Raw genomic sequence first — 25,728 nt, forward strand, 5'->3', positions numbered from 1 at the left:
CCCTTAGTTCCCCATCAGATGACTCGGCGCCCTCACCCGGGCGTGGAGACCGGTTGAGTGTCCGGGGGATGACAGGAGGTCAGTCCCCGGGCAACTTCACTCGGGAGGAGGTTATCCGGTTCGGCGGGATTCCGGACCAGGCGGCTGAGGGCCGACGGTTGAGCTGTCGTCTTCAGGGCCGCCCGGAGGTGGACGACATGCAGCGGCGGTGCGCCGTGAGGGCGGCCAAGCTTCGTGACGTTCAGGTCACTACGGGTATGTCAGTTAATACTTCTAATTCCATCTTGCATTTTTCGAACGATGAGATTGTTGATAATGCAAACCAACTAGGGATTTCACTAGGTAGTAACGAGGGTGAAATTTCTAATTCCATCAATGATTTGCTCGATCTAGAAGCCGAGAGGGCTTTAGATATGATTCAAAACTTAGCTGCCGTCAAACCCATGAATGATTCCGAGATTGATGCTTTGGGAGTCCGGGTACTTGATGATTTTTGTGCCGATCTCGCGCCTCCCCTCCCGGAGCCGGAGGAGGAGGATGAGAGTGTCGAGATGGAAGTTGCTAGACCCCCTGAAACAGGGAGAGAAGACCGGGCATGCGCGAGGACCAGCCCTAAGCGCAAATGGAAGCTCAAGATTTACCCAACGTCCGCAGTGCGTAGGAGTGCTAGGATCCGCACGGCTAAAAAATTCCACGACGAGATAAGAGGAATCTTTTGGAATAGCAGAGGTCTTAAGGACTTGGCTAAAAGAAGGTTTCTTGCAGATGAATCCATCGAACATCGACTGGATTTTATTGCGTTGTCGGAAACGGGTAGATCGAATTTTTCACCACAATTTCTCAACACTCTTTTGGGGGGTATTGAGTTTGACTGGCATTGTCTGCCACCGAGAGGGAGATCGGGAGGGATCTTACTTGGTGTTCGATGCGATTCTCTCGAAGTTCAAAGTGTGGTCATGGGAGATTTTGCGGTGAAGTTCAGGGTGCGGTCCAAGGTTGACGGTTTTGATTGGGCTCTGGTGGCGGTGTATGATGCCGTGCAGGCAGAATTCAAACCGGATTTCTTGGCCGACCTAGTTAGAGTTTGTGGTTCTGAGCAGCTCCCCATTCTCGTTGGGGGAGACTTTAACATTATTAGGAGACGTGATGAGAAGAACAACGATAATTTTGACGGGAGATGGTCGTTCATGTTCAACACTATCATTGAAAGCTTGGATCTGAGAGAGATTGAGCTTTCAGGTAGGAAGTTCACTTGGGCTAATGCCATGCCAAATCCAACGTTTGAGAAGTTGGATCGGGTACTCGCAAGTGTCGAATGGGAACAGAAGTTTCCCTTGGTAACAGTCCAGGCTCTCTCTCGCGGGATCTCTGATCACACACCTCTTTTTCTTGACTCTGGTGGGGCTACCTACTCGGGCAACAAGAATTTGTTCTCGTTCGAGCTTGCGTGGTTCGAAAGAGAAGGGTTCCTGGAGCTCGTAGCCAGAGAGTGGGCCAAGGATGCAGGCGGTAGGAATGCGCTTGAGCGCTGGCAGAATAAGATTAGGCATCTGAGAAGTTTCCTACGTGGGTGGGCTAAACATCTCAGTGGGGTCTATAAGGTTGAAAAGGAACGGCTCCTTGCCCTTATTCAGTCTTTAGATGTAAAAGCAGAAACCACGGTGTTGCCTGCCACCGAGCTTCATACCAAACTTGATGTTGAGATGAGGCTCAAAGAACTCCTTCGTGAAGAAGAATTGAAGTGGGCTCTGCGGGCCAAGGTTCGAAGAGTGGTCCAGGGGGACGCGAACACTCAATTCTTCCACATGATTGCCAATGGCAAACATAGGAAGAAGAGAATATTCCAGCTAGAACAAGATGAGGGTACGATTATCGGGCAGGAAAATTTGAAGCTTTACATTACTGAATATTACAAACGATTGTTTGGACCACCAGAGGAGAACTGTGTGTCTCTGGATGAGTCTAGAGTCGAAGATGTACCTCAACTTACGGCTGAGGAGAACGATATATTAACCGCCCCTTTTTCGAAAAAGGAGGTTTTCGAGGCGGTATCCCAGATGAAAAATAATAAGGCACCCGGTCCGGATGGCTTTCCGGCTGAGTTTTATAAGAAGTGCTGGCATATTATTAAAGGGGACCTGTTGCCGATGTTCCATGATCTGTTCTCGGGACATTTGCAACTTTTCCAACTAAATTTTGGAACAATAACGCTGCTCCCTAAGAAAACAGAGGCCGTAAGAATCGAGCAATTTCGGCCTATCCGTCTTCTGAATGTCAGTTTCAAAAATTTTACCAAGGTTGGGACGATTAGGCTAACACAGATTGCGCACGCAGTGGTGCAACCTACTCAGACGGCTTTCATGCCGGACAGGAACATCCTGGAAGGGGTTGTGGTCCTTCATGAAACGCTCCATGAGATCCACATGAAAAAACTTGATGAAGTTATTTTCAAAGTGGATTTCGAGAAGGCATATGATAAAGTCAAATGGCCGTTCCTTCAACAGGCCTTACGCATGAAGGGCTTTGATGAAGCTTGGCGACGCCAGGTGGAAGCATTCACGCAAAAAGGGAGTGTTGGAATCAAAGTGAATGACGATATAGGCCATTATTTCCAAACGCATAAGGGTCTGAGGCAAGCCGATCCGATGTCCCCGATACTTTTCAATATAGTGGTTGACATGTTGGCACTCCTGATTGGGAGGGCGAAAGAAGCCGGTCAGGTGGGTGGCTTGGTGCCTCATATGATCGATGGTGGTGTGTCCATCCTGCAATACGCCGATGATACTATCCTCTTCATGGAACATGATCTGGCTAAAGCGAGAAACATGAAGTTAGTGTTATGCTTATTTGAACAATTGACGGGGCTTAAGATTAATTTCCATAAAAGCGAGTTGTTCTGCTTTGATAGAGCCAAAGGCGAACAAGAGGCATATACACAATTGTTTGGTTATGAAGTGGGAGCTTTACCTTTTACGTATCTAGGTATTCCCATTCACCATCGTAAGATAACAAACAGCGAGTGGAAGTGCATCGAGGATCGGTTTGAGAAGAAACTGAGTTGCTGGAAAGGAAAACTCATGTCGTATGGAGGCCGGTTGATTCTTATTAACTCGGTGCTCACGAGTTTACCTATGTTCCTCTTATCCTTCTTTGAGGTCCCAGTTGGGGTTAGGAAACGGCTGGATTTCTATCGATCCAGATTCTTTTGGCAGAGTGATGAACTTAAGAGAAAATACCGACTGGCCAAATGGGATATTATCTGTCGACCAAAGGACCAGGGGGGCCTTGGTATTGAAAATCTTGAGGTCAAGAACAGATGCCTGCTTAGTAAATGGCTATATAAGTTGTCACTTGAGACGGAGGCAACATGGGCGCAGATTTTACGCAGTAAATATCTGCATTCCAAGACCCTATCCCAGGTCACTGTCAGACCAAATGATTCGCCGTTCTGGAAGGGGCTTATGAGAATCAAAGCTACCTTCTTTAACAGAACTAGGTTTATTGTCAGTAATGGTATCAACACTCGATTCTGGAAGGATACGTGGCTTGGCGACGTGCCATTGGCGACCCAGTATCCGTCCCTTTATCGTATTGTTCAGCATCGTGAGGCTCTTGTTGCCACGGTTTTGCAGTCCATTCCACTCAACATTCAGTTTAGGAGGGTGCTTGTGGGTGATCGATGGGAAGCATGGCTTCATTTGGTTCGTAGACTGATGGAGGTTCAGTTAACCCCTCAGCCCGATCAGTTGTGGTGGAAGCTTACTAGATCTGGGGAGTTCATAGTTAAATCGATGTATATCGATATTATAACTCTAGTGTGATTCCTAGTTCCAAAGAGGTTTGGAAAGTTAAGGTCCCTTTGAAGATTAAAGTGTTTATGTGGTTTGTTCATAAACAAGTAATTTTAACAAAGGACAATCTAGTTAAGCGTAACTGGACAGGTTCTACTAGGTGTAGTTTCTGTGATCGGGAAGAGACTATCAAGCACCTCTTGTTTGACTGCCCGTTGGCACCAGGGTTGTGGCGCTCGGTGCAAATTGCCTTTAATATTACTCCTCCGACTTTGGTCAACACGTTATTTGGGACGTGGCTTGCTGGGATAGAGCCCGAAACAGCTAGACACATTCGTGTAGGAGTTTGTGCGTTGTTATGGGCAATTTGGAACTGCAGAAATGATTTGGCATTTAACAGAACAACAACTATTCATTTTTTGCAGGTTTTATTCCGGGCTACTGCGCTGATCCGTATGTGGTCCTCACTCACTCCGACGGTGGCCAGGGAGCGTTTGGTTACTGGATCTGTCCGGTGGGAGATGGTAGCGCGGGATATCTTCAACCGGTTTGGATGGCGGTCATGTAATAGGATAGGCGATTAGTTTACCTATCTGTTCTTTCACCAGCCGGTTGTGGCTTGTTATTTTCTTCTGTTTTGGCGTTGATGCTCTGTCTGAGCTAGCCCAGCTTTTTGTTCGCAGACTTGAAGACTTTGTTGAACCTTATTACTTTCTAATAAATGTGGCCATATGCATCGTTCTGATGCAGAGGCCGGGGAGTCCCCCTTTTCAAAAAAAAAAATCACAACACCCATATGTCTTTTGTTGGAAACTGACTTCGCCTGGATCTTTACTGTCAAGTTTATGTGTGTGAAGCTCGTCAACTGAAGCCCTACCTTTTTGCTCTAAATACGTGGAAACTTATAGTCCCATAGAAAGTGGATGAGCTCTCAGCTTAGTGGTCAGGGTGTACTGTTGCCACCCACTCGGCGCGGGTTTGAACCTCGGTTCCTACACTGGGTCTCACATCTTCTTTAATATAAAAATCAGTTGGGGCTTCTTCCCCTATTGGTCGAGTTTTCTTAAAATCATAAAAAGTCATGATTTTCATTTGGTACGTACAAAGAAGAGACGTCTTAACGAAAAAAGACTTCGAGCAGCTGGAATGTATAGGTAGAAATAAGTTTTCCTTCTGTGATCACCACAAAATGGTTCAGCACTTATTCCTTTATTGCCCCCTTCAATGATCCTCTAGCGAACCATTTATGTGGCTCCTAGAACCAATATGTTTGATAATTGGTTGAATGTTATTCATCCTAGACTAAAGGCACAGATACGCATAGGCGTATGCTATGGAATTGTAGGAATGATTATGTTTTTAATAGAATGAAAATTCCAACAATTTTGCTTGTCATCTACTGAGCCATTAGCTGGCTCCATACATGGTCCTCTCTTCGGCGTGCAGAGGTGTGGGAGTCGATGTTATTTGGGTGCAATTGATAGGAGCTGGTCGATGGGGCTATGGTCAACCATTTTAGGTGGCGTTCCTGTAATAAGATAGCTGGACAATAAGTGTCTTTCGTAATCTGGTGTGATCTCAATGTTCATAGACTTTTGGCTTATAGTCTTTATGGCATTTTTATTCTTAAACTCTGAATGTTGATTACTCTGCAATGGTATGATGATTTTGTGCCTCAATTGACATAGAAGCCGGGTGATTTTTCAATCTTATTTGAAAAGAAAGGTTACTCCCTTTAGCCTGTGAAATGATTTTGTTTGGTCATCGGTAAATAGAGGGAAATACATGTTACATAAATGCACCTTGGGATAAGCTTACACACACACACACACACACACACACACACACACACACACACACACATATATATATATATATATATATATATATTCAAAATAGTGGTTATCCAGTTTTTCAAATTCGACTCAATGCCCAATATTTGAAATCACACATTCTTTTTGCAAATCATTGGAAACTTTATGCTTTATAAAATAAATCATCTAATGCCAAGACATAATAATTTTATTAACATTCAAGACATTTTGTACTCATTTGGTCACTGCAATGCAAAATAAAGAATTTGGGTATGTAAACATGTGATATCTAGAGAGTATATGCCAAGATGCATACGTCATGGGTAAAGATAACTCAATCAATATTGCTCATGTAGCTAATTAGACAACCTGTACTGAATTTGTGCATTTGAATACCCTTTCAAATGGAAGAAAGTTACTCCGATTCCATATCTGAATATCTCCTCAATGGTAGTGTTCCTCCAGATTGTAGGAGTTAATTTATAAGATACTATTTAGGACAGGTCCTATTTCAAAACCAAGAAATCATTCAATTACATGAAGGACACTACCAACTTATTATGGCTATGTATGCTTCTAGTTTATCATGATTACCATCTAATTCACCAACTTTTTCACTTATTCTCATAGATGGTGCCATCTCTATGTATTTCTTTTGTGTGTGTGTTATCTTGGGATTGTAGGATGTCCATATGATTTCATTAGCACTCAAATGCATGCAGCCCTCTTATTAAAAAGTCTCGAAGTAGCACAAAGTCGTTAAAGTAGCTCGCAAAAGAAGCGGAAAAATAAAAGAAAAATACATGTTCAAGATCGCAACCAGTATGGCAATGTAAAGGACAAGCTCCCTAGACTCCTATCCTGTTATGTGACCGCCATCCGAACCGGTTGAATATCGTCCGTGGTACCATCTCCCACTGGTTGCACCCAGTAACCAAAGGCTCCCTGGAGTCCATAGATGTGAGTAGGGACCATGTACGGATCCACGCGGTAGCTCTGAAGATAACCTGCAAGAAAGTTGAAGTATGTTGTCTGTTAAAAATCATATCGTTCCTGCAATTCCATATAGCCCATATGAGCGCATATAGCCCATATGAGCGCACATATTCCAATCCGGATACGAGCCGCGGTGATAGTCTCAAGCCCTGCTAACCACATTCCAAACAACGATTCAATGTCAACTGGAGGAGTAATGTTAAAGGCTATATGAATCGTTCGCCAAATTAGCACTCAAATAGTACAAAAAATGTACCATAGTGACAAAATACATTTCTCAGCACAAACCGTCTATGGCTGAGTAGTTAGCTAGTGATCTATAAGGTCCTTGCTTTAGAAACCACTTGTTACATTTAACTGTTTTAATTAGTTGTAAAACCCAAGCTTTGACGAATGTACAATCTAATACTCCAAAATCAGCGCCACTTATTTTGGGACGGATGAAGTATGTAATAAAGGTATTTGTTACTCACGGCCAAAAGTCAGTAGCAGACTATAGGAAGTAAACAATTATTCAAATTATGCGAACCATGTTCTAGTCTCGCTAGTAAATATATAGTTAGGTATTTTTGTTTGAGGGGTTAAATACTCGAGGATTACTTAATCATGGTGGAAGAAAATGAAAGACACTAATTATGTTTGATCTGGTGATTGTTGAGATCTTTTGCTCGATTCGATGCATCAAATTCTTAACTTCAAAGGAAAGAAAAAAGACATTTTATAAGAGATATATAATCACTCACCCTTGTTTTTTCATAAGTATACTCCCTCCATTCCAATGAATAAGGCGTACACGTATTTCAAAATTCAACATTGACCATAAATTAGATCAATCAAATGTGGATTATATGTGATAAAAAATATACACTTGAAATTGCATTGAAGGATGTTTTTAGTAATATAATTTTGAAGTCAAGAAATATTACTCATCTAATTTATGATCGAAGTTGGATTTTTAAGAAGTGTATGCGCCTTATTCATTGAAATGGATGGAGTAATTTTTTAACCTATCAAACTCCATCTCTTTGAATGTGAAGAGAGGGCATGTTAAAATGTTAAGAGATGTCAAAGATTGACCAAACTGGATATGAGAAGAGTTCGTATAAAGAAGGTCAAGATAGACCAAACTTGATATGAGCGTTCATATAAAGAGATCGAAGGGTCATAATATCACCGAAGAATGGACATGGATGCCTGAAAGTTAGCTATCTACTGCATCCGTCGCTAGCTATGCTCACTTCGATCGTGTACGTACAAGATGATAATCCAGACGTATAGGCCTGTGACCGCTAATATATCTTAGCTATCTACCATGTTGCCGCAGGGATTAAATGTGCCGCGGCACGCGTCCACTCGTTCGAACGATACGTGTACTGTACTCGTATGCAACGACGCACGCACGTTTATCCGTAGAGCTGCGGACATGCGGCGACATACGTACGGGCATGCATATGGAGCGGTGCAACTTAGCTAGTAGCTCGTCATCTTTTCTGTACATATGCACGTATTTTCGCTTCATCTTGTTGGGGCGATGATGGCCAGGCAGTTCTGGTAGCTTATGCTTATGCATGCTTCTAGCTAGCTCCACCAAAGAAGCGAGAAGAGATTGATATAACTCGCCGCCTTCCGGTCTACGTACACCTCGCCCTCGCTGACGTTAGTTAGGTAGCGTGGCAAGCTGACTAAGCTAGCTACTGACACGTACATCCTCTCAAAAGAAAGAAAGAAAGAAAACGATAATTTATTTCGGTGCTCACACTCATCTACCTGATGAACAGTAAACTAATATAAATAACAGAAAAATTCAAAAAAATACTATTTTTTTGCGATGCAATATGCTCAAATGTGTGATATTCGTGGAAAATTTCAGGATGTTTGGACATTCGAGGAGCTCATGGCAAAAAAGACAAAATCGAATGTAAACGGTGATGCTTTCAAAAGCTTCTCACACACCTGAAATTAAACTTTTTTGCCACGAGCTCCTTGAATGTCCAAACTTCACTAAATTTTGCACCAAGCATCACAAACATGAGGATCTTTCACTATGAAAAATTATGTTTTTTTTTACTATTTTGCTATTTAAAATAAATTTAGTGTTCACACCAGGGCCCATGTGAGTCCGGGTGCGGAATAGTCGTGCCCGAAATAAAAGACCTATCACGTACGCAGAGTCAGTCACAAGCTAAAGGTTTGCAAGTACCATTATTCTTCATAAAAGAAAATTCAAAAACAGTCGCGGCAACTTTTGCTTTTGCCGAGGATGTCAAGGCCACTCCGACACAGGGCCACCGTTGGGCCTCCCCCTCCGGCATCGCCTTGTAAGTTCTTCTCCTCTCCTCCCTGTCGATTTTGATTCTAGGGTTATGGTTCCAGAGAAATTGAGGGGAATTTGTGAATTAGATTGTGACGACCGATGAACCCTAGGAAGGGGATCGATCGCACGGAAGGGGAAAAGGGAGTAGGTGAGGAGAGCAGGGGAGGAGGTAGACGAAGGGGGAGACGAGAAAAGGATTCAGTATATTCTCATTCCTGACGAAATCCTCTTACACGATTGATTAAGTATCTCCCTCCAGGCCACAGATGGCCCATTACATCCACGGGCTGCAGCCCACTTACTTCTGGCCCACGTCCTCTCTCCTCACCTATTACATGTCCACCGATACACTTGTACCAGTTGTATCAGGTGTGACAGTTTCCCCTCCTTGAGCGGCATCGCCGTCTTCCCAGCAAGGTGCCGTTGGGTATCGAAGACGAAGCACATTGTAGTCCTCCCATGTTGCTGAAGCTGACGACAGGGATGACCACTGAACGCGTACCTGAACCACCGAGTTGTTGCCTTTCTTGACCATCTGTCGCTCCAGAATGGTCACGGGTTGCAGTGGAGCCGCGGTCAGGTCCGGCGTGCGAGGCAGCTCTGAGAAAACCGGCGAGTAGTCCGGTGTGAACGGCTTCAGCTGTGACACATGGAAAACTGGATGGATACGGCTGCTGTCCGGCAGTTGGAGCTTGTATGCCATGGCGCCAATGCGTTGTAGTACCGTGAATGGCCCAAAGAACTTGTAAGCGAGCTTGGGGCAGGGGCGATTCGCGACTGTAGATTGTGCATACGGCTGAAGTTTGAGTAGCACTTGCTCACCTTCCGCGAACGAGCGCTCTGTCCTGTTCTTGTCTGCTTTCTGTTTGACACGATTCTGGGCGCGCGCGAGCTGTGCCCGGAGGGCGTCTGTATGCGTGGCCCAGTCCAGCTCTGAACTTGTTTCTGCTGGCAGTTGCGTGGCGAGCGTTGGCAGGCCTCCGAAATTGGGTTCCTTCCCATACAGGGCCTGAAATGGTGAGGTGTTCAGCGAGGAATGATAGGTAGTATTGTACCAGAATTCTGCCGTCGGAAGCCACTTGCGCCACTTGGTCGGTGTATCATGGACTGCACATCGCAAGTACATCTCCAAGCACTGATTCACGTGCTCGCTTTGGCCGTCAGTTTGTGGGTGGTACGCCGTGGAGTAGCTCAGCTTGGTGCCAGCAGCATTGAGAATGGCGCGCCACATATTGCTGGTGAAGATGCAGTCTCGATCGGAGACGATGGAGTGCGGAACGCCGTGAAGCTTGATGATATTGTCCCAAAATGCCCGTGCCACCGTAGTAGCCGAGAAGGGGTGGCGGAGGGGCACGAAATGTGCATACTTGGTGAAGCGGTCGACGACGACCATGATGACCTCATAGCCCTCGGACGCCGGTAATCCCTCGATGAAGTCCATGGTTAAATCGTGCCATGGCTCAGTGGGCACAGGAAGTGGCTGCAGTAAGCCTGGCGTCTTGAGGTGTTCGTGCTTGGCGTGTTGACATACCTCGCACTGCCGCACGAACTCCTCTACGGCTTGCTTGAGGCCACGCCAGGCAAAGTGTTTCTTGATGCGTTGATATGTGGCTGTCACGCCCGAGTGTCCCCCCACGACGCTGGCGTGAAAAGCTGTAATGAGCTTGGTTTGCAAGGCCGAATTGGCGCCAATCCAGAGTTTGTTGTGGAAGCGGATGACACCTTGACGGAGTTCGTACCCCTGCTCGTCCGGACTGCAGAGAGCCAATCGTTGGAGAAGATCTTGGGCATCTGCGTCCGTCTCATAGGAATTGGCGACTTCCTGTAACCATTGCGGCTGGCACGTTGACAGAGCGTCGAGGCCGAGGAGATGGCCGACGCACGAGAGAGCGTCCGCCGCGCCATTTTCAACTCCACGCCGGTACTTGAAGGAAAACTGGAGGCCGACCAGTTTTGACATGGCCTTGCGCTGCAGTTCTGTTTCCAATTGTTGGTCGCCGAGGTTGCATAGACTCTTGTGATCGGTGACGATGACAAATGGAGCGCGCTGAAGGTAATGCCGCCACTTCTCGACGGCCATGATGACAGCGAGGAACTCCTTCTCATAGATGGAGAGGCGCTGATTGCACACCCCCAACGCCTTGCTGAGATAGGCCACGGGATGACCATCCTGGACCAGCACGGCCCCCATGCCGGTGTCGGAGAACGGGCGTGAGAAGTCTGGCAGCGCAAGAACGGGGGTGTTGACCATAGCATCCTTGAGCAAGGCAAATGCCGTTTGTGCTTGAGCTGACCATGTGAATCCTTTCTTGGTGAGGAGTTGTGTCAGTGGCTTGGCGATGATTCCATAACGGGGAACAAATTTGCGGTAATACCCCGTGAGTCCAAGGAATCCGCGCAACTCAGTGGCATTGGTTGGAGTAGGCCATTCCCGCATCGCACTTGTCTTGCTGGCATCGGTGGCCACACCTTCCATGGAGATCACATGGCCCAAGTACTCTATACGAGGTTGAGCGAAGGAGCACTTGGACTCTTTAGCATATAGTTGATGCTGACGGAGGATGGAGAAGACCGAGCGAAGGTGCTCCACATGCTCCTGCAGCGAGTAGCTGAAGACGAGGATGTCATCAAGAAAGGAAATGACAAACTTACGACTGGGGCCGGAGAAGATGGAGTTCATCAGGCACTGGAATGTTGGTGGCCCGTTTGTGACACCGAAGGGCATAACTCTGAATTGGAAATGGCCGTGATGTGTTTTGAACGCCGTCTTCTCTTTGTCACTTACTCTCATCCGTATTTGATGATATCCAGCTCGTAAATCAATCTTGGAAAAGAATGCAGCGCCTGCGAGTTCATCCAAGAGCTCGTCGATGATTGGTAGGGGAAATTTGTTCTTGATAGTAATAGTGTTGAGTCGACGGTAATCCACACAAAACCTCCACGTGCCGTCTTTCTTCTTTACCAATAACACCGGAGCTGCAAAAGGGCTCATGCTGTGCGTGATCAGTCCTGTGCGGAGCATCTCCGCCACTTGCCGTTCTATCTCATCTTTCTGCAGCGGCGAGTAGCGGTAGGGCCGGCAGTTGACAGGGGCTGCTCCAGGTTCCAAATTGATTGCGTGATCATACTGCCTGTGTGGGGGAAGTGTGGTTGGCTCCTCAAAGACGTCTCTGAATTCTGTCAGCACTTGTTGAATGACCAGGGGAGTAGGTTCTTCCGAATTGTGAACTGACAGTGCCTGCAAGTCCACCAAAGCAGCACCCCAGATCTCGTTTGCCTCATGCATTTGCCACAACTGAGCTGCATCGAGGGCTGTGATCGCTGGTGTTTCATCTGATCGAACCCCGATGAGATGCACCGGTATTCCTTCACGCGCAAACTGAATTGTCTTCAGATTCTAATCACACTGCATCGGGCTATGTTGTGCAAGCCAATCCACCCCTAGAACTGCGTCATAGACCCTGAGTTGCAAGACACGCATGTCCGTACTGAATTTGTGTCCCTGTGCTGTCCATTGGAGCTGAGGAACTACATCCATGCACTGTAGCTGCTGCCCATTAGCCACTCGGACGGCTGTCGTGGGTATGATCTTGGTCGCTGCAGTTATGCGTTTGACAAATGAGGCGTTGATAAAGCTGTGGGTACTCCCGGAATCCACCAGCAGCAGCATTGTCTGGTCGCCAACGGTTGCGCGCAGTCTGATAGTTTCCGCGGATTCAGTACCTTCCACCGTGTTGGCTGACAGTAAACAACAGGCTGGTTCAGTGGTAACCGGCTCCTCCAGTAGTGCCAGGGCGCGTACCGTGTCGTCAGACAGAACTTCGCCATACTCTCCTACCTCAATTGTCAAAAGCTGCGCTGATCGCTTGCACTGATGTTCCCTGGAGTATTTCTCCCCACAGCGAAAGCAGAGGCCATGTTGGCGTCTGTAATCGCGTAATTGCCGCTCCCTGCCAAAGTCATCGGTGGCTGGTTTGACTGTTGCCGCCGGTCGAGTAAGAGGCACTGCGGGCCCTGTAGGCGGTGCTGGTGGTGGTCTTGCCGGCGGTGGTGTCGCATAAGGCATTGGTGGTGATCTGCCCGGATGCGCCTGTCGCGGCTTGGAACGTTGATTTTCCAGCTCCTCCTCCTGAATCCTTGCGAAAACGGTGGCCCTCGTGATGCTGTTGGGTGCCTGAATGCGTACCGCTGCTCGGAGCTCATCCTTCAGGCCTAATAAGAACTGAGTGACAAAGAATTTTGGGCTGAGGGTTGCATCCAGTGCGAGCAAATTGTACATGTAAACTTCGAATTGCTGCCTGTAATCCACTACACTGCCGGTCTGTCTCAGTTGCAAGAGACTATGCATCATAGATTCGAACTCCTCTGGTCCAAACTCCTCCTCGAGCGCACGTCTGAACATATTCCAGTGAAGAACAGGATGCTGCTGTCGAAATGCTCGGAGCCAGAGCGCGGCGCGACCCTCAACATAGAGCGCTACTGTGGCCACCCAATTGTGCTCTGGCACGCGGTAGAGCTCGAAATAAGCTAAACAGCGATCAAGCCAGAGGCGTGGGGCCTCCCCGTCGAAGCGAGGGAACTGGTGTTTCGGCGGTCTGATGTTGTGATCCTCCCATGGCTGTTGCAGGTGGGCGATCTCTGCTGGAACGGCCAGTGGTTCTGGCCTGGGAAGCAGAGGAGGACCCTCGTTGACCAGCCGCGCGGGCTGCGATCCCCCGGTAAGCGCGTGCGGCATGGGCAACACCCCCGGAGCTGGGGGTGCACGGGGTCCCGGTGGTGGTGACGGCGTGTGGAGCACGGCTGTGGAAGGGTTGTCGATGCCGGATCTGGCGGACAGGCCGGCAGAGGCCGAGGGAGACGCCCCCTGACGCACGTCATCGATCTCGGCTTGAGTGACCCCGATCTGTTTGGACAGGCTTTGTAGCTCCTGAGACACCTTCTGATTGAACTCGGTTTGCACCTCCATGCATTTGTCTGCCTCCACCTTCTCCTCATCAAATCGCGAGAGGAGCTTCTCCATGAGAGCCGCGAGGTTGGTGGTCTGATTCTCCATGGCGGCCATGATCTGCCGTGTCTGCGCAGAAGCCTTGGACGGCGCCGTTGCTCCCGCTCCGAGTAAATCGAACCCCGCACAGGATTTCGAGCGAATTCACCGAAGCAAATCCGCACCTGATGCAGTGGATGTTACCGATTTACCAAGAGGATGTGGGGCGCGGCGCGGATCGGCAGCGGAGAAGCGAAATTTTGGGGCCTCTGATACCAATTTTGACGACCGATGAACCCTAGGAAGGGGATCGATCGCACGAAAGGGGAAAAGGGAGTAGGTGAGGAGAGCAGGGGAGGAGGTAGACGAAGGGGGAGACGAGAAAATGATTCAGTATATTCTCATTCCTGACGAAATCCTCTTACACGATTGATTAAGTATCTCCCTCCAGGCCACAGGTGGCCCATTACATCCACGGGCTGCAGCCCACTTACTTCTGGCCCACGTCCTCTCTCCTCACCTATTACATGTCCACCGATACACTTGTACCAGTTGTATCAGGTGTGACATAGATTTAGGGCTTGGATTAGTTTTAGACCACTACACAATAACTTCCAAGATATGTATAACAGGATTATTTTTTTGATATATGAAAAGAACGGTTGTTCAGAATTTAGGATATTTGATTTTGTTTTATCACTCTATTATTTGTCATGCTTTATTCTTTTTTTAACAGATGAAGGCGCCAACAGCGTCATATATATCAGCTCATATACAAAGTGAAAGTACATAACCCTGCAGGTGAGAAACAAGAAAACCTTGAATTACAGGGCATGGCCTATCCCTATGAGCTGAGCAAACATAACTAAAATAAGGTTCAACCAGGACTCCAAGAGGATTACAACCTGATGTGTATAACAGAGAGAAACTCTGTTGGACAACCTGCTCGGCTTGAATGTACCCAGCTAGGTCACAACTCTTGTAAATGTTGTTTAAAAGATACTAGCACATATGCCCGTGCGTTGCAACGGAAAAATTTGATGTTTTGTGCAAGCATAATGTCCCATAGCACCGGATTCACTACGAAGAACATGTTGCAATCCAACATTCTTCTACAAATTGAACATAAAAAATAGGATGCAATTTAGCCGCGTTCATATTTTCTCTGCCGGGCATAATGTCCCACTAATTCCATTTGAGTATAATCTTTCTATTAATTACCATGACGTCCTCATCAGTTTTAGTCGCAAATCAAATCCTTCGTTTTTTAAAGGCAATTCCTTCCTTTTTTGATTTAGTAGCCCCACCACCTTGAAGCCTACGGATACGTCCTTTTAATTATCCTACCTTTTTATCTCAAATCCTTCCTTTAATTAGCCCCATCCATTTGAATATATTCTATTTATTAAGTTGACAATCTTTCTTTTAATTATTCCACCGGTTTATCCATAATTCTTTCTTTAATTAGTCACATCCATTTAAATATTCTATTTAAGCCCACAATCCTTTCTTTAATTAGCGCATTCGCTTAATTAGCTCACCCTAAACATGATGTCTGCTCTTCATTGTTTTAACCGTCCGTTGGTTGATTCCTGATGCCGATCAAATATTTACTAATTGGAATCATAGTAAAAGAGCGAGGTGAGGTTAGTAAACGTGAAAGATGTGTAGCTAGTTGGTTGTTACATCGAAGAGCCAGACAGGAGGCCCTCTGTTCAATTAACTCAATGTTGATTTATTTTGACCCAATTATTTTCACAATCTCTATGGAAGCTCATAAAAGTCCCATCAATGTACACGTACCTAGCCCAGATGACTTAGCGTGTGTAGAAACAAAAAGGACTAAAACAAACTAAGAATATCTATTCCCTTTAATAATAAGTATAGATGTGACCTCATAGGATATGAACTTCAAATAGAGGCACGAATCATGAGCAGACATAGCTCGGAAACATTAAACAACATGAATACAAAAGCGTGTCGGAGACGATTCCGGCATATCTCCAGGTAGAGATCCTGATCTAGACGTCTTGGAACGATGGTAACATAGACATCGAGATTTTACCCAGGTTCGTGCTCCCTCGAAGAGATACTATCCTATGTCCTGCTTTTGATTATATTGATATGGGATATAGTATAGAGTACATGTATTTTTCGTGAGATTGTTGTGTAAGATTCTAATGAATATGAGATCATCTATTGACTAGTCTAGTATTGGTTTATATAATGCACCGGAGGCCTAGGATTTAGAAGAGTCCGCGTCTTGTGCGCCAAGTCTCCTGGAATCTTCCTTGTACTATATGACATGGGTTGTCTGAAGTGGCCCATTAGTGAACCGCCATGAGGGTCCTCGGCCCGACCCACCTGATTGGGAGACGATGTGGTGAGTACCCCCTAGTCCAGGACTTAACCTCTAAACCAGTCTTCAAGTTGACGACGCTCATTGGTTCTTTCGAACTTTTCTTTGTTTTCGGTCGTCGATCTTGAGAAATTGGTTTAGTAAATATTTTTCATCTCCGATCTCGAGGACCGCCAAGGTGTATCCGGAAAGTTCACATGTCGGGCATCCGAGGAGCCCCTTTAAGTTCTCGTCCTTTATCCATGCCTTGTTATTTTCACGCCACACATCAGGTTCGGAGTTATTCCCATGCGGTAGCATCTTCTTGCAGCCGAGCTCCAATGTCCAACTACATCCGAGGTGTCATAGATCACCTCCGTCTTGAAAATAGTTGAAGGAGTTTAGCCGAGCTTAACACCGAAAACATCCTTTGTGGAGCTAGCGACTCACAACCGAGCTTTATGCCAGACTGCTTACGAGGTGGTGCACCACCTCGATCTTGGGCTGATTTTTTCACTGATTTTTTTTCCAATTGATACAACTTATACTCTGCTGAGATCCTGAGATGCGTAGTCAGTAGCCCTCAAGGTGCGTGTCGGCCTAAAATCTGTGATACACCTGAAGGATACCCAGTAGCCCCTGAGACTCAGGCTGATTCTCAAAATTGGCCCGAGGATCAAGCCTTGCTCGGTAGCATACTTTAGGAACGGAAACGCGGTGCGCAATAGCTCCCGAGACTCAAGTTGGGTGCGGACAACTGATGAGTGATACTTTTACACTCATTCACCCTTATTTTAAACCGAGATATTTCATTTAAATAGAGATATTCGCTCCGATATTGTGAGGCAGTCGATGCCAGCTTGATGAAGTGACCATGCGGTGACGTCGGCACGCTCGACCCGTGCAATCCGTGGGGTGACGATGTTGTCTTCATGACGATTTGGCCTTCGCGATGCCGAACTATTGGTCGGCTCCCCAAGGTGATGCTCATATGTGGTTGACGTTGGCTTCACGATGACCCATCTAGCGTAGGTCACCATTCATGGAGGAACGAGGTTGGACAGTTTAACACCGGCGTGACGGTGAAGATGTTGGGGAACGCAGTAATTTCAAAAAAAATCCTACGCACACGCAAGATCCATCTAGGTGATGCATAGCAACGAGAGGGGAAGAGTGTTGTCCATGTACCCTCGTAGACCGTAAGCTGAAGCGTTATGACAACGCGGTTGATGTAGTCGTACGTCTTCACCATCCGGCAGATCCTAGCACCGAAGGTACGGCACCTTCGCGATCTGCACACGTTTAGCTTGGTGACGTCCTGCGAACTCTAGATCCAGCTGAGTGTCGAGGGAGAGTTTCGTCAGCACGACGGCGTGATGATGGTGATGATGAAGCTACCGGCGCAGGGCTTTGTCTAAACACTGCAATGATATGACCGAGGTGGAAATCTGTGGAGGGGGGCACCGCACACGGCTAAACAATCAACTTGTGTGTCTATGGGGTGCCCTCCCCCGTATATAAAGGAGTGGAGGAGGGGGAGGGCCGACCCCTCTATGGCGCGCCCAAGGGGAGTCCTACTCCCACTGGGAGTAGGATCCCCCCTTCCGTAGTTGGATTAGGAGAGGAAGGAAGAGGGAGAGAGGGGGAAGGAAAGGGGGGCCGGGCCCCCACCCAATTGGGATTGGGCTTGGGGGGGGGGGGCGCCCCCTCCTAGGATCCCTTCTCCTCTCTCCCACTATGGCCCAATGAGGCCCATATACTTCCCGGGGGGTTCCGGTAACCACCCGGTACTCTGGTATATGCCCGAACTCACCCGGAACCATTCCGATGTCCAAACATAGGCTCCCAATATACCAGTCTTTATGTCTCGACCATTCCGAGACTCCTCGTCATGTCCGTGATCATATCCGGGACACCGAACTACCTTCGATACATCAAAACACATAAACTCATAATACCGATCATCACCGAACGTTAAGCGTGCGGACCCTACGGGTTCGAGAACTATGTAGACATGACTGAGACTTATCTCTGGTCAATAACCAATAGCAGAACCTGGATGCTCATATTGGTTCCTACATATTCTATGAAGTTCTTTATCGGTCAAACCGCATAACAACATACGTTGTTCCCTTTGTCATCGGTATGTTACTTGCCCAAGATTCGATCGTCGGTATCTCAATACCTAGTTCAATCTCATTACCGGCAAGTCTCTTTACTTGTTCTGTAATGCTACATCCCGTAACTAACTCATTATTTACATTTCTTACAAGGCTTATAGTGATGTGCATTACCAAGAGGGCCCAGAGATACCTCTCCGATACATGGAGTGACAAATCCTAATCTCGATCTATGCCAACTCAACAAGCACCATCGGCGACACCTATAGAGCATATTTATAGTCACCCAGTTACGTTGTGATGTTTGATAGTGAAGGAAATATGCCCTAGAGGCAATAATAAAGTTGTTATTTATATTTCCTTATATAATGATAAATGTTTATTATTCATGCTAGAATTGTATTAACCGGAAACTTAGTACATGTGTGAATACATAGACAAACAGAGTGTCACTAGTATGCCTCTACCTGACTAGCTCGTTAATCAAAGATGGTTAAGTTTCCTAGCCATGGACAAAGAGTTGTCATTTGATAAATGGGATCACATCATTAGAGAATGATGTGATTGACTTGACCATCCGTTAGCTTAGCACGATGATCGTTTAGTTTACTGCTATTGCTTTCTCCATAACTTATACATGTTCCTATGCGTACGATATTATGCAACTCCCGAATATCAGAGGAACACTTAGTGTGCTATCAAACGTCACAACGTAACTGGGTGACTATAAAGATGCTCTACAGGTGTCTCTGATGGTGTTTGTTGAGTTGGCATAGATCGAGATTTGGATTTGTTACTCCGTGTATCGGAGAGGTATCTCTGGGCCCTCTCGGTGATGCACATCACTATCAGCCTTGCAAGCAATGTGACTAATGAGTTGGTTATGAGATGTTGCATTACGGAACGAGTAAAGAGACTTGCTGGTAATGAGATTGAACTAGGCATTGAGATACCGATGATCGTATCTCGGGCAAGTAACATACCGATGACAAAGGGAACAACGTATGTTGTTATGCGGTTTGACCAATAAAGATCTTCGTAGAATATGCAGGAACCAATATGAGCATCCAGGTTCCGCTATTGGTTATTGACCAAAGATAAGTCTTGGTCATGTCTACATAGTTCTCGAACCCGTAGGATCCGCACGCTTAACGTTCGGTGACGATCGGTATTATGAGTTTATGTGTTTTGATGTACCGAAGGTAGTTTAGAGTCCCGGATATGATCACGGACATGGCGAGGAGTCTCGGAATGGTCGAGACATAAAGATTAATATATTGGAAGCCTATGTTTGGACATCGGAATGGTTCCGGGTGAGTTCGGGCATATACCGGAGTATTGGGAGGTTACCGGAACCCCCCCGGGAAGTATATGGGCCTTATTGGGCCATAGTGGGATAGAGGAAAAGGGAGCCTAGGAGCCCCCCCAAGCCTAATCCAAATTGGGTGGGGGACCAGCCCCCCCTTTCCTTCCCCCTCTCTCCCCCTTCCTCTCCTAATCCAACTAGGGAAGGGGGGGATCCTACTCCCGGTGGGCGTAGGACTCCCCTTGGGCGCGCCATAGAGGGGCTGGCCCTTCCCCCCTCCACTCCTTTATATACGGGGGAGGGGGCACCCCATAGACACACAAGTTGATTGTTTACCGTGTGCGGTGCCCCCCTCCACAGATTTTCACCTCGGTCATATCGTTGTAGTGCTTAGGTGAAGCACTGTGCCGGTAGCTTCATCATCACTGTCATCACGCCGTCGTGCTGACAAACCTCTCCCTCAACACTCAGCTAGGTCTAGAGTTCGCGGGACGACACCGAGATGAACGTGTGCAAATCGCGGAGGTGCGTACCTTCGGTGCTAGGATCGGTCGGATCGTGAAGACGTACGACTACATCAACCGCGTTGTCATAACGCTTCCGCTACCGGTCTACGAGGGTACTTGGACAACACTCTTCCCCTCTCATTGTTATGCATCACCTAGATGGATCTTGCGTGTGCGTAGGAAAATTTTGAAATTACTGCGTTCCCCAATAGTGGCATCCGAGCCAGGTCTATTCGTAGATGTTATATGCACGAGTAGAACACAAAGGAGTTGTGGGCGTGGGTATATACATATTGCTTGCCGTCACTAGTTGATTCTTGATTCAGCGGTATTGTTGTATGAAGCGGCTCAGACCGACATTACGCGTACACTTACGCGAGACTGGTTCTACCGACATGCTTCGCACACAGGTGGCTAGTGGGTGTCAGTTTCTCTAACTTTAGTTGAATCGGATTCAATGAACAGAGTTCTTTCTGAAGATCAAAAAGCAATCACTATACCGCGTTGTGGTTTTTGATGCGTAGGCTTGCTCAGCCCGTAGCAGCCACGTAAAACTTGCAACAACAAAGTAGAGGACGTCTAACTTGTTTTTGCAGGGCATGTTGTGATGTGATATGGTCAAGACGTGATGCTAAATTTTATTTTATGAGATGATCATGTTTTGTAACAGAGTTATCGGCAACTGGCAGGAGCCATATGGTTGTCGCTTTATTGTATGAAATGCAACCGCCATGTAATTGTTTTACTTTATCACTAAGGGGTAGTGATAGTCGTAGAAGAAATAGTTGACGAGACGACAACGATGCTTCGATGGAGATCAAGGTGTCAAGCTGGTGACGATGGTGATCATGACGGTGCGTTGGAGATGGAGATCAAAGGCACAAGATGATGATGGCCATATCATATCATTTATATTTGATTGCATGTGATGTTTATCCTTTATGCATCTTATTTTGCTTAGTTCGACAGTAGCATTATAAGATGATCTGTCACTAAATTTCAAGGTACAAGTGTTCTCCATGAGTATGCACCGTTGCTACAGTTCGTCGTGCCAAGACACCACGTGATGATCGGGTGTGATAAGATCTACGCGGGTGCAAGCCAGTTTTGCACACACGGAATACTCGGGTTAAACTTGATGAGCCTAGCATATGCAGATATGTCCTCGGAATACTGAGACTGAAAGGTCGAGTGTGAATCAAATAGTAGATATGATCAACATAGTGATGTTCACCATTCAAAACTACTCCATCTCACATGATGATCGGACTTGGTTTAGCTGATATGGATCACGTGATCACTTAGATGATTAGAGGGATGTCTATCTAAGTGAGAGTTCTTAAGTAATTTGATTAATTGAACTTTAATTTATCATGAACTTGGTACCTGATAGTATTTTGCATGTCTATGTTGTTGTAGATAGGTGGCCCGTGTTGTTGTTCTGTCGAATTTTAATGCGTTCCTGGAGAAAGCTAAGTTGAAAGATGATGGTAGCAACTACACGGACTGGGTCCGTAACTTGAGGATTATCCTCATTGCCACATAGGAGAATTACGTCCTGGAAGCACCGCTAGGTGACAAACCTGGTGCAGGAGCAACACCAGATGTTATGAACGTCTGGCAGAGCAAAGCTGATGACTACTCGATAGTTCAGTGTGCCATGCTTTACATATTAGAAATGGGACTTTAACGACGTTTTGAACGTCATGGAGCATATGAGAAGTTCCAGGAGATGAAGTTAATATTTCAAGCAAATGGCCGGATTGAGAGATATGAAGTCTTCAATAAGTTCTATAGCTGCAAAATGGAGGAGAATGGTTCCGTCAGTGAACATATACTCAGATGTATGGGTACGACAACCACTTGACTCGGCTGGGAGTTAATCTTCCTGATGATAGTGTCATTGACAGAGTTCTTCAATCACTGCCACCAAGCTACAAGATCTTCGTGATGAACTATAATATGCAAGGGATGGATAAGACAATTCCTGAGCTCTTCGCAATGCTAAAGGCTGCGGAGGTAGAAATCAAGAAGGTGCATCAAGTGTTGATGGTCAACAAGACCACCAGTTTCAAGAAAAAGGGTAAAGGGAAGAAGGGGAACTTCAAGAAGAACGGCAAGCAAGTTGCTGCTCAAGTGAAGAAGCCCAAGTCTGGACCTAAGCCTGAGACTGAGTGCTTCTACTGCAAAGGGACTGGTCACTTGAAGCGGAACTACCCCAAGTATTTGGCGGAGAAGTAGGATGGCAAAGTGAAAGGTATATTTGATATACATGTTATTGATGTGTACCTTACTAATGCGCAGTAGCGCTTGGGTATTTGATACTGGTTCTGTTGTTAATATTTGCAACTCGAAACAGGGGCTACGGATTAAGCGAAGATTGGCTAAGGACGAGGTGACGATGCGCGTGGGAAATGGTTCCAAAGTCGATATGATCGTTGTCGGCATGGTACATCTACATCTACCTTCGGGATTAGTTTTAGACATAAATAATTGTTATTTGGTGCTAGTGTTGAGCATGAACATTATATCTGGATCTTGTTTGATGCGAGACGGTTATTCATTTAAATCAGAGAATAATGGTTGTTCTATTTATATGATTAATATCTTTTATGGTCATGAACCCTTGATGAGTGGTCTATTTTTACTAAACCTTGATAGTAGTGATACACATGTTCATAGTATTGAAGCCAAAAGATATAAGTTTAATAATGATAGTGCAACTTATTTGTGGCACTGTCGTTTAGGTCATATTGGTGTAAAGCGCATGAAGAAATTTCATGCTGATGGACTTTTGGAATCACTTGATTATGAATCACTTGATTATGAATCACTTGATGCTTGCGAACCATGCCTCATGGGCAAGATGACTAAGACTCCGTTCTCCGGAACAATGGAGCGAGCAACAGACTTATTGGAAATAATACATACTGATGTATGCAGTCCGATGAGTGTTGATGCTCACGGCGCGTATCGTTATTTTCTTACCTTCACAGATGATTTGAGCAGATATGGGTATATCTACTTGATGAAACATAACTCCGAAACATTTGAAAAGTTCAAAGAATTTCAGAGCGAAGTGGAAAATCATCGTAACTAGAATATTAAGTTTTCTACGATCTGATCATGGAGGAGAATATTAGAGTTATGAGTTTGGTCTTCATTTGAAACAATGCGGAATAGTTTCGCAGCTCACGCCACCTGGAACACCACAGCGTAATGGTGTGTCTGAACGTTGTAACCGCACTTTATTAGATATGGTGCGATCTATGATGTCTCTCACTAATTTATCGCTATCGTTTTGGGGTTATGCTTTAGAGACAGCTGCATTCACATTAAATAGGGCATCATCAAAATCCGTTGGGACGACACCTTATGAACTGTGGTTTGGCAAGAAACCCAAGTTGTCGTTTCTTAAAGTTTGGGGCTGCGATGCTTATGTGAAAAATCTTCAATCTGATAAGCTCAAACCCAAATCAGAGAAATGTGTCTTCATAGGATACCCAAAGGAGACCATTGGGTACACCTTCTATCTCAGATCCGAAGGCAAGATATTTGTTGCTAAAAATGGATCCTTTCTAGAGAAGGAATTTCTCTCGAAAGAAGTGAGTGGGAGGAAAGTAGAACTTGATGAGGTAATTGTACCTTCTCCCTTATTGGAAAGTAGTTCATCACAGAAATCAGTTCCAATGATTCCTACACCAATTAGTGAGGAAGCTAATGATGATGATCATGAAACTTCTGATCAAGTTACTACTGAACCTCGTAGGTCAACCAGAATAAGATCTGCACCAGAGTGGTACAGTAATCCTGTTCTGGAGGTCATGTTACTTTACCATGACGAACCTACGAACTATGAGGAAGCGATGCTGAGCCCAGATTCCACAAAATGGCTTGAGGCCATGAAATCTGAGATGGGATCCATGTATGAGAACAAAATATGGACTTTGATTGACTTGCCCATTGATTGGCAGGCCATAGAGAATAAATGGATCTCAAGAAGAAGACTGACACTGACAGTAATGTTACTGTCTACAAAGCTCGACTTGTTGCAAAAGGTTTTCGAAAACTTCAAGGAGTTGACTATGATGAGACCTTCTCACCCGTAGCGATGCTTAAGTCCGTCCGAATCATGCTAGCAATTGCCACATTTTATGATTATGAAATTTGGCAAATGGATATCAAAACTGCATTCCTTAATGGATATCTTAAAGAAGAGTTGTATATGATGCAACCAGAAGGTTTTGTTGATCCAAAAGGTGCTAACAAAGTGTGCAAGCTCTAGCGATCCATTTATAGACTGGTGCAAGCCTCTCGGAGTTGGAATATATGCTTTGATAGTGTGATCAAAGCATATGGTTTTATACAGACTTTTGGAGAAGCATGTATTTACAAGAAAGTGAGTGGGAGCTCTGTAGCATTTCTGATATTATATGTAGATGACATATTGTTGATCGGAAATGATACTGAATTTCTGAATAGCATAAAAGGATACTTGAATAAGAATATTTCAATGAAAGACCTTGGTGAAGCTTCTTATATATTGGGCATCAAGATCTATAGAGATAGATCAAGACGCTTAATTGGACTTTCACAAAGCACATACCTTGATAAAGTATTGAAGAAGTTCAAAATGGATCAAGCAAAGAAAGGGTTCTTGCCTGTGTTACAAGGTGTGAAGTTGAGTCAGACTCAATGTCCGACCACTGCAGAAGATAGAGAGAAAATGAAAGTCATTCCCTATGCTTCAGCCATAGGTTCTATCATGTATGCAATGCTGTGTACCAGACCTGATGTGTGCCTTGCTATCAGTTTAGCAGGGAGGTACCAAAGTAATCCAGGAGTGGATCACTGGACAGTGGTCAAGAACATCCTGAAATACCTGAAAAGGACTAAGGATATGTTTCTCGTTTATGGATGTGACAAAGAGCTCGTCGTACATGGTTACGTTGATGCTAGCTTTGACACTGATCCGGATGACTCTAAGTCACAAAACCGGATACGTATTTTTATTGAATGGTGGAGCTGTCAGTTAGTGCAGTTCCAAGCAGAGCGTCGTGGCGGGATCTACGTGTGAAGCGGAGTACATAGCTGCTTCGGAAGCAGCAAATGAAGGAGTCTGGATGAAGGGGTTCATATCCGATCTGGGTGTCATACCTAGTGCATCGGGTCCAATGAAAATCTTTTGTGACAATACTGGTGCAATTGCCTTGGCAAAGGAATCCAGATTTCACAAGAGAACCAAGCACATCAAGAGATGCTTCAATTCCATCCGCGATCAAGTCAAGGAGGGAGACATAGAGATTTGCAAGATACATACAGATCTGAATGTTGTAGACCCGTTGACTAAGCCTCTCTCACGAGAAAAACATGATCAGCACCAAGACTTCACGGGTGTTAGAATCTTTACAATGTAACCTAGATTATTGACTCTAGTGCAAGTGGGAGACTGAAGGAAATATGCCGTAGAGGCAATAATAAAGTTGTTATTTATATTTCCTTATTGAAAGGATCGATATAGTTGACTAGAGGGGGGTGAATAGGCAACTAACAATTTTT

The sequence above is a fragment of the Triticum urartu genome, chromosome 5 (assembly GCF_003073215.2).
Source record: "Triticum urartu cultivar G1812 chromosome 5, Tu2.1, whole genome shotgun sequence".
Taxonomy (NCBI): Eukaryota; Viridiplantae; Streptophyta; class Magnoliopsida; order Poales; family Poaceae; genus Triticum; species Triticum urartu.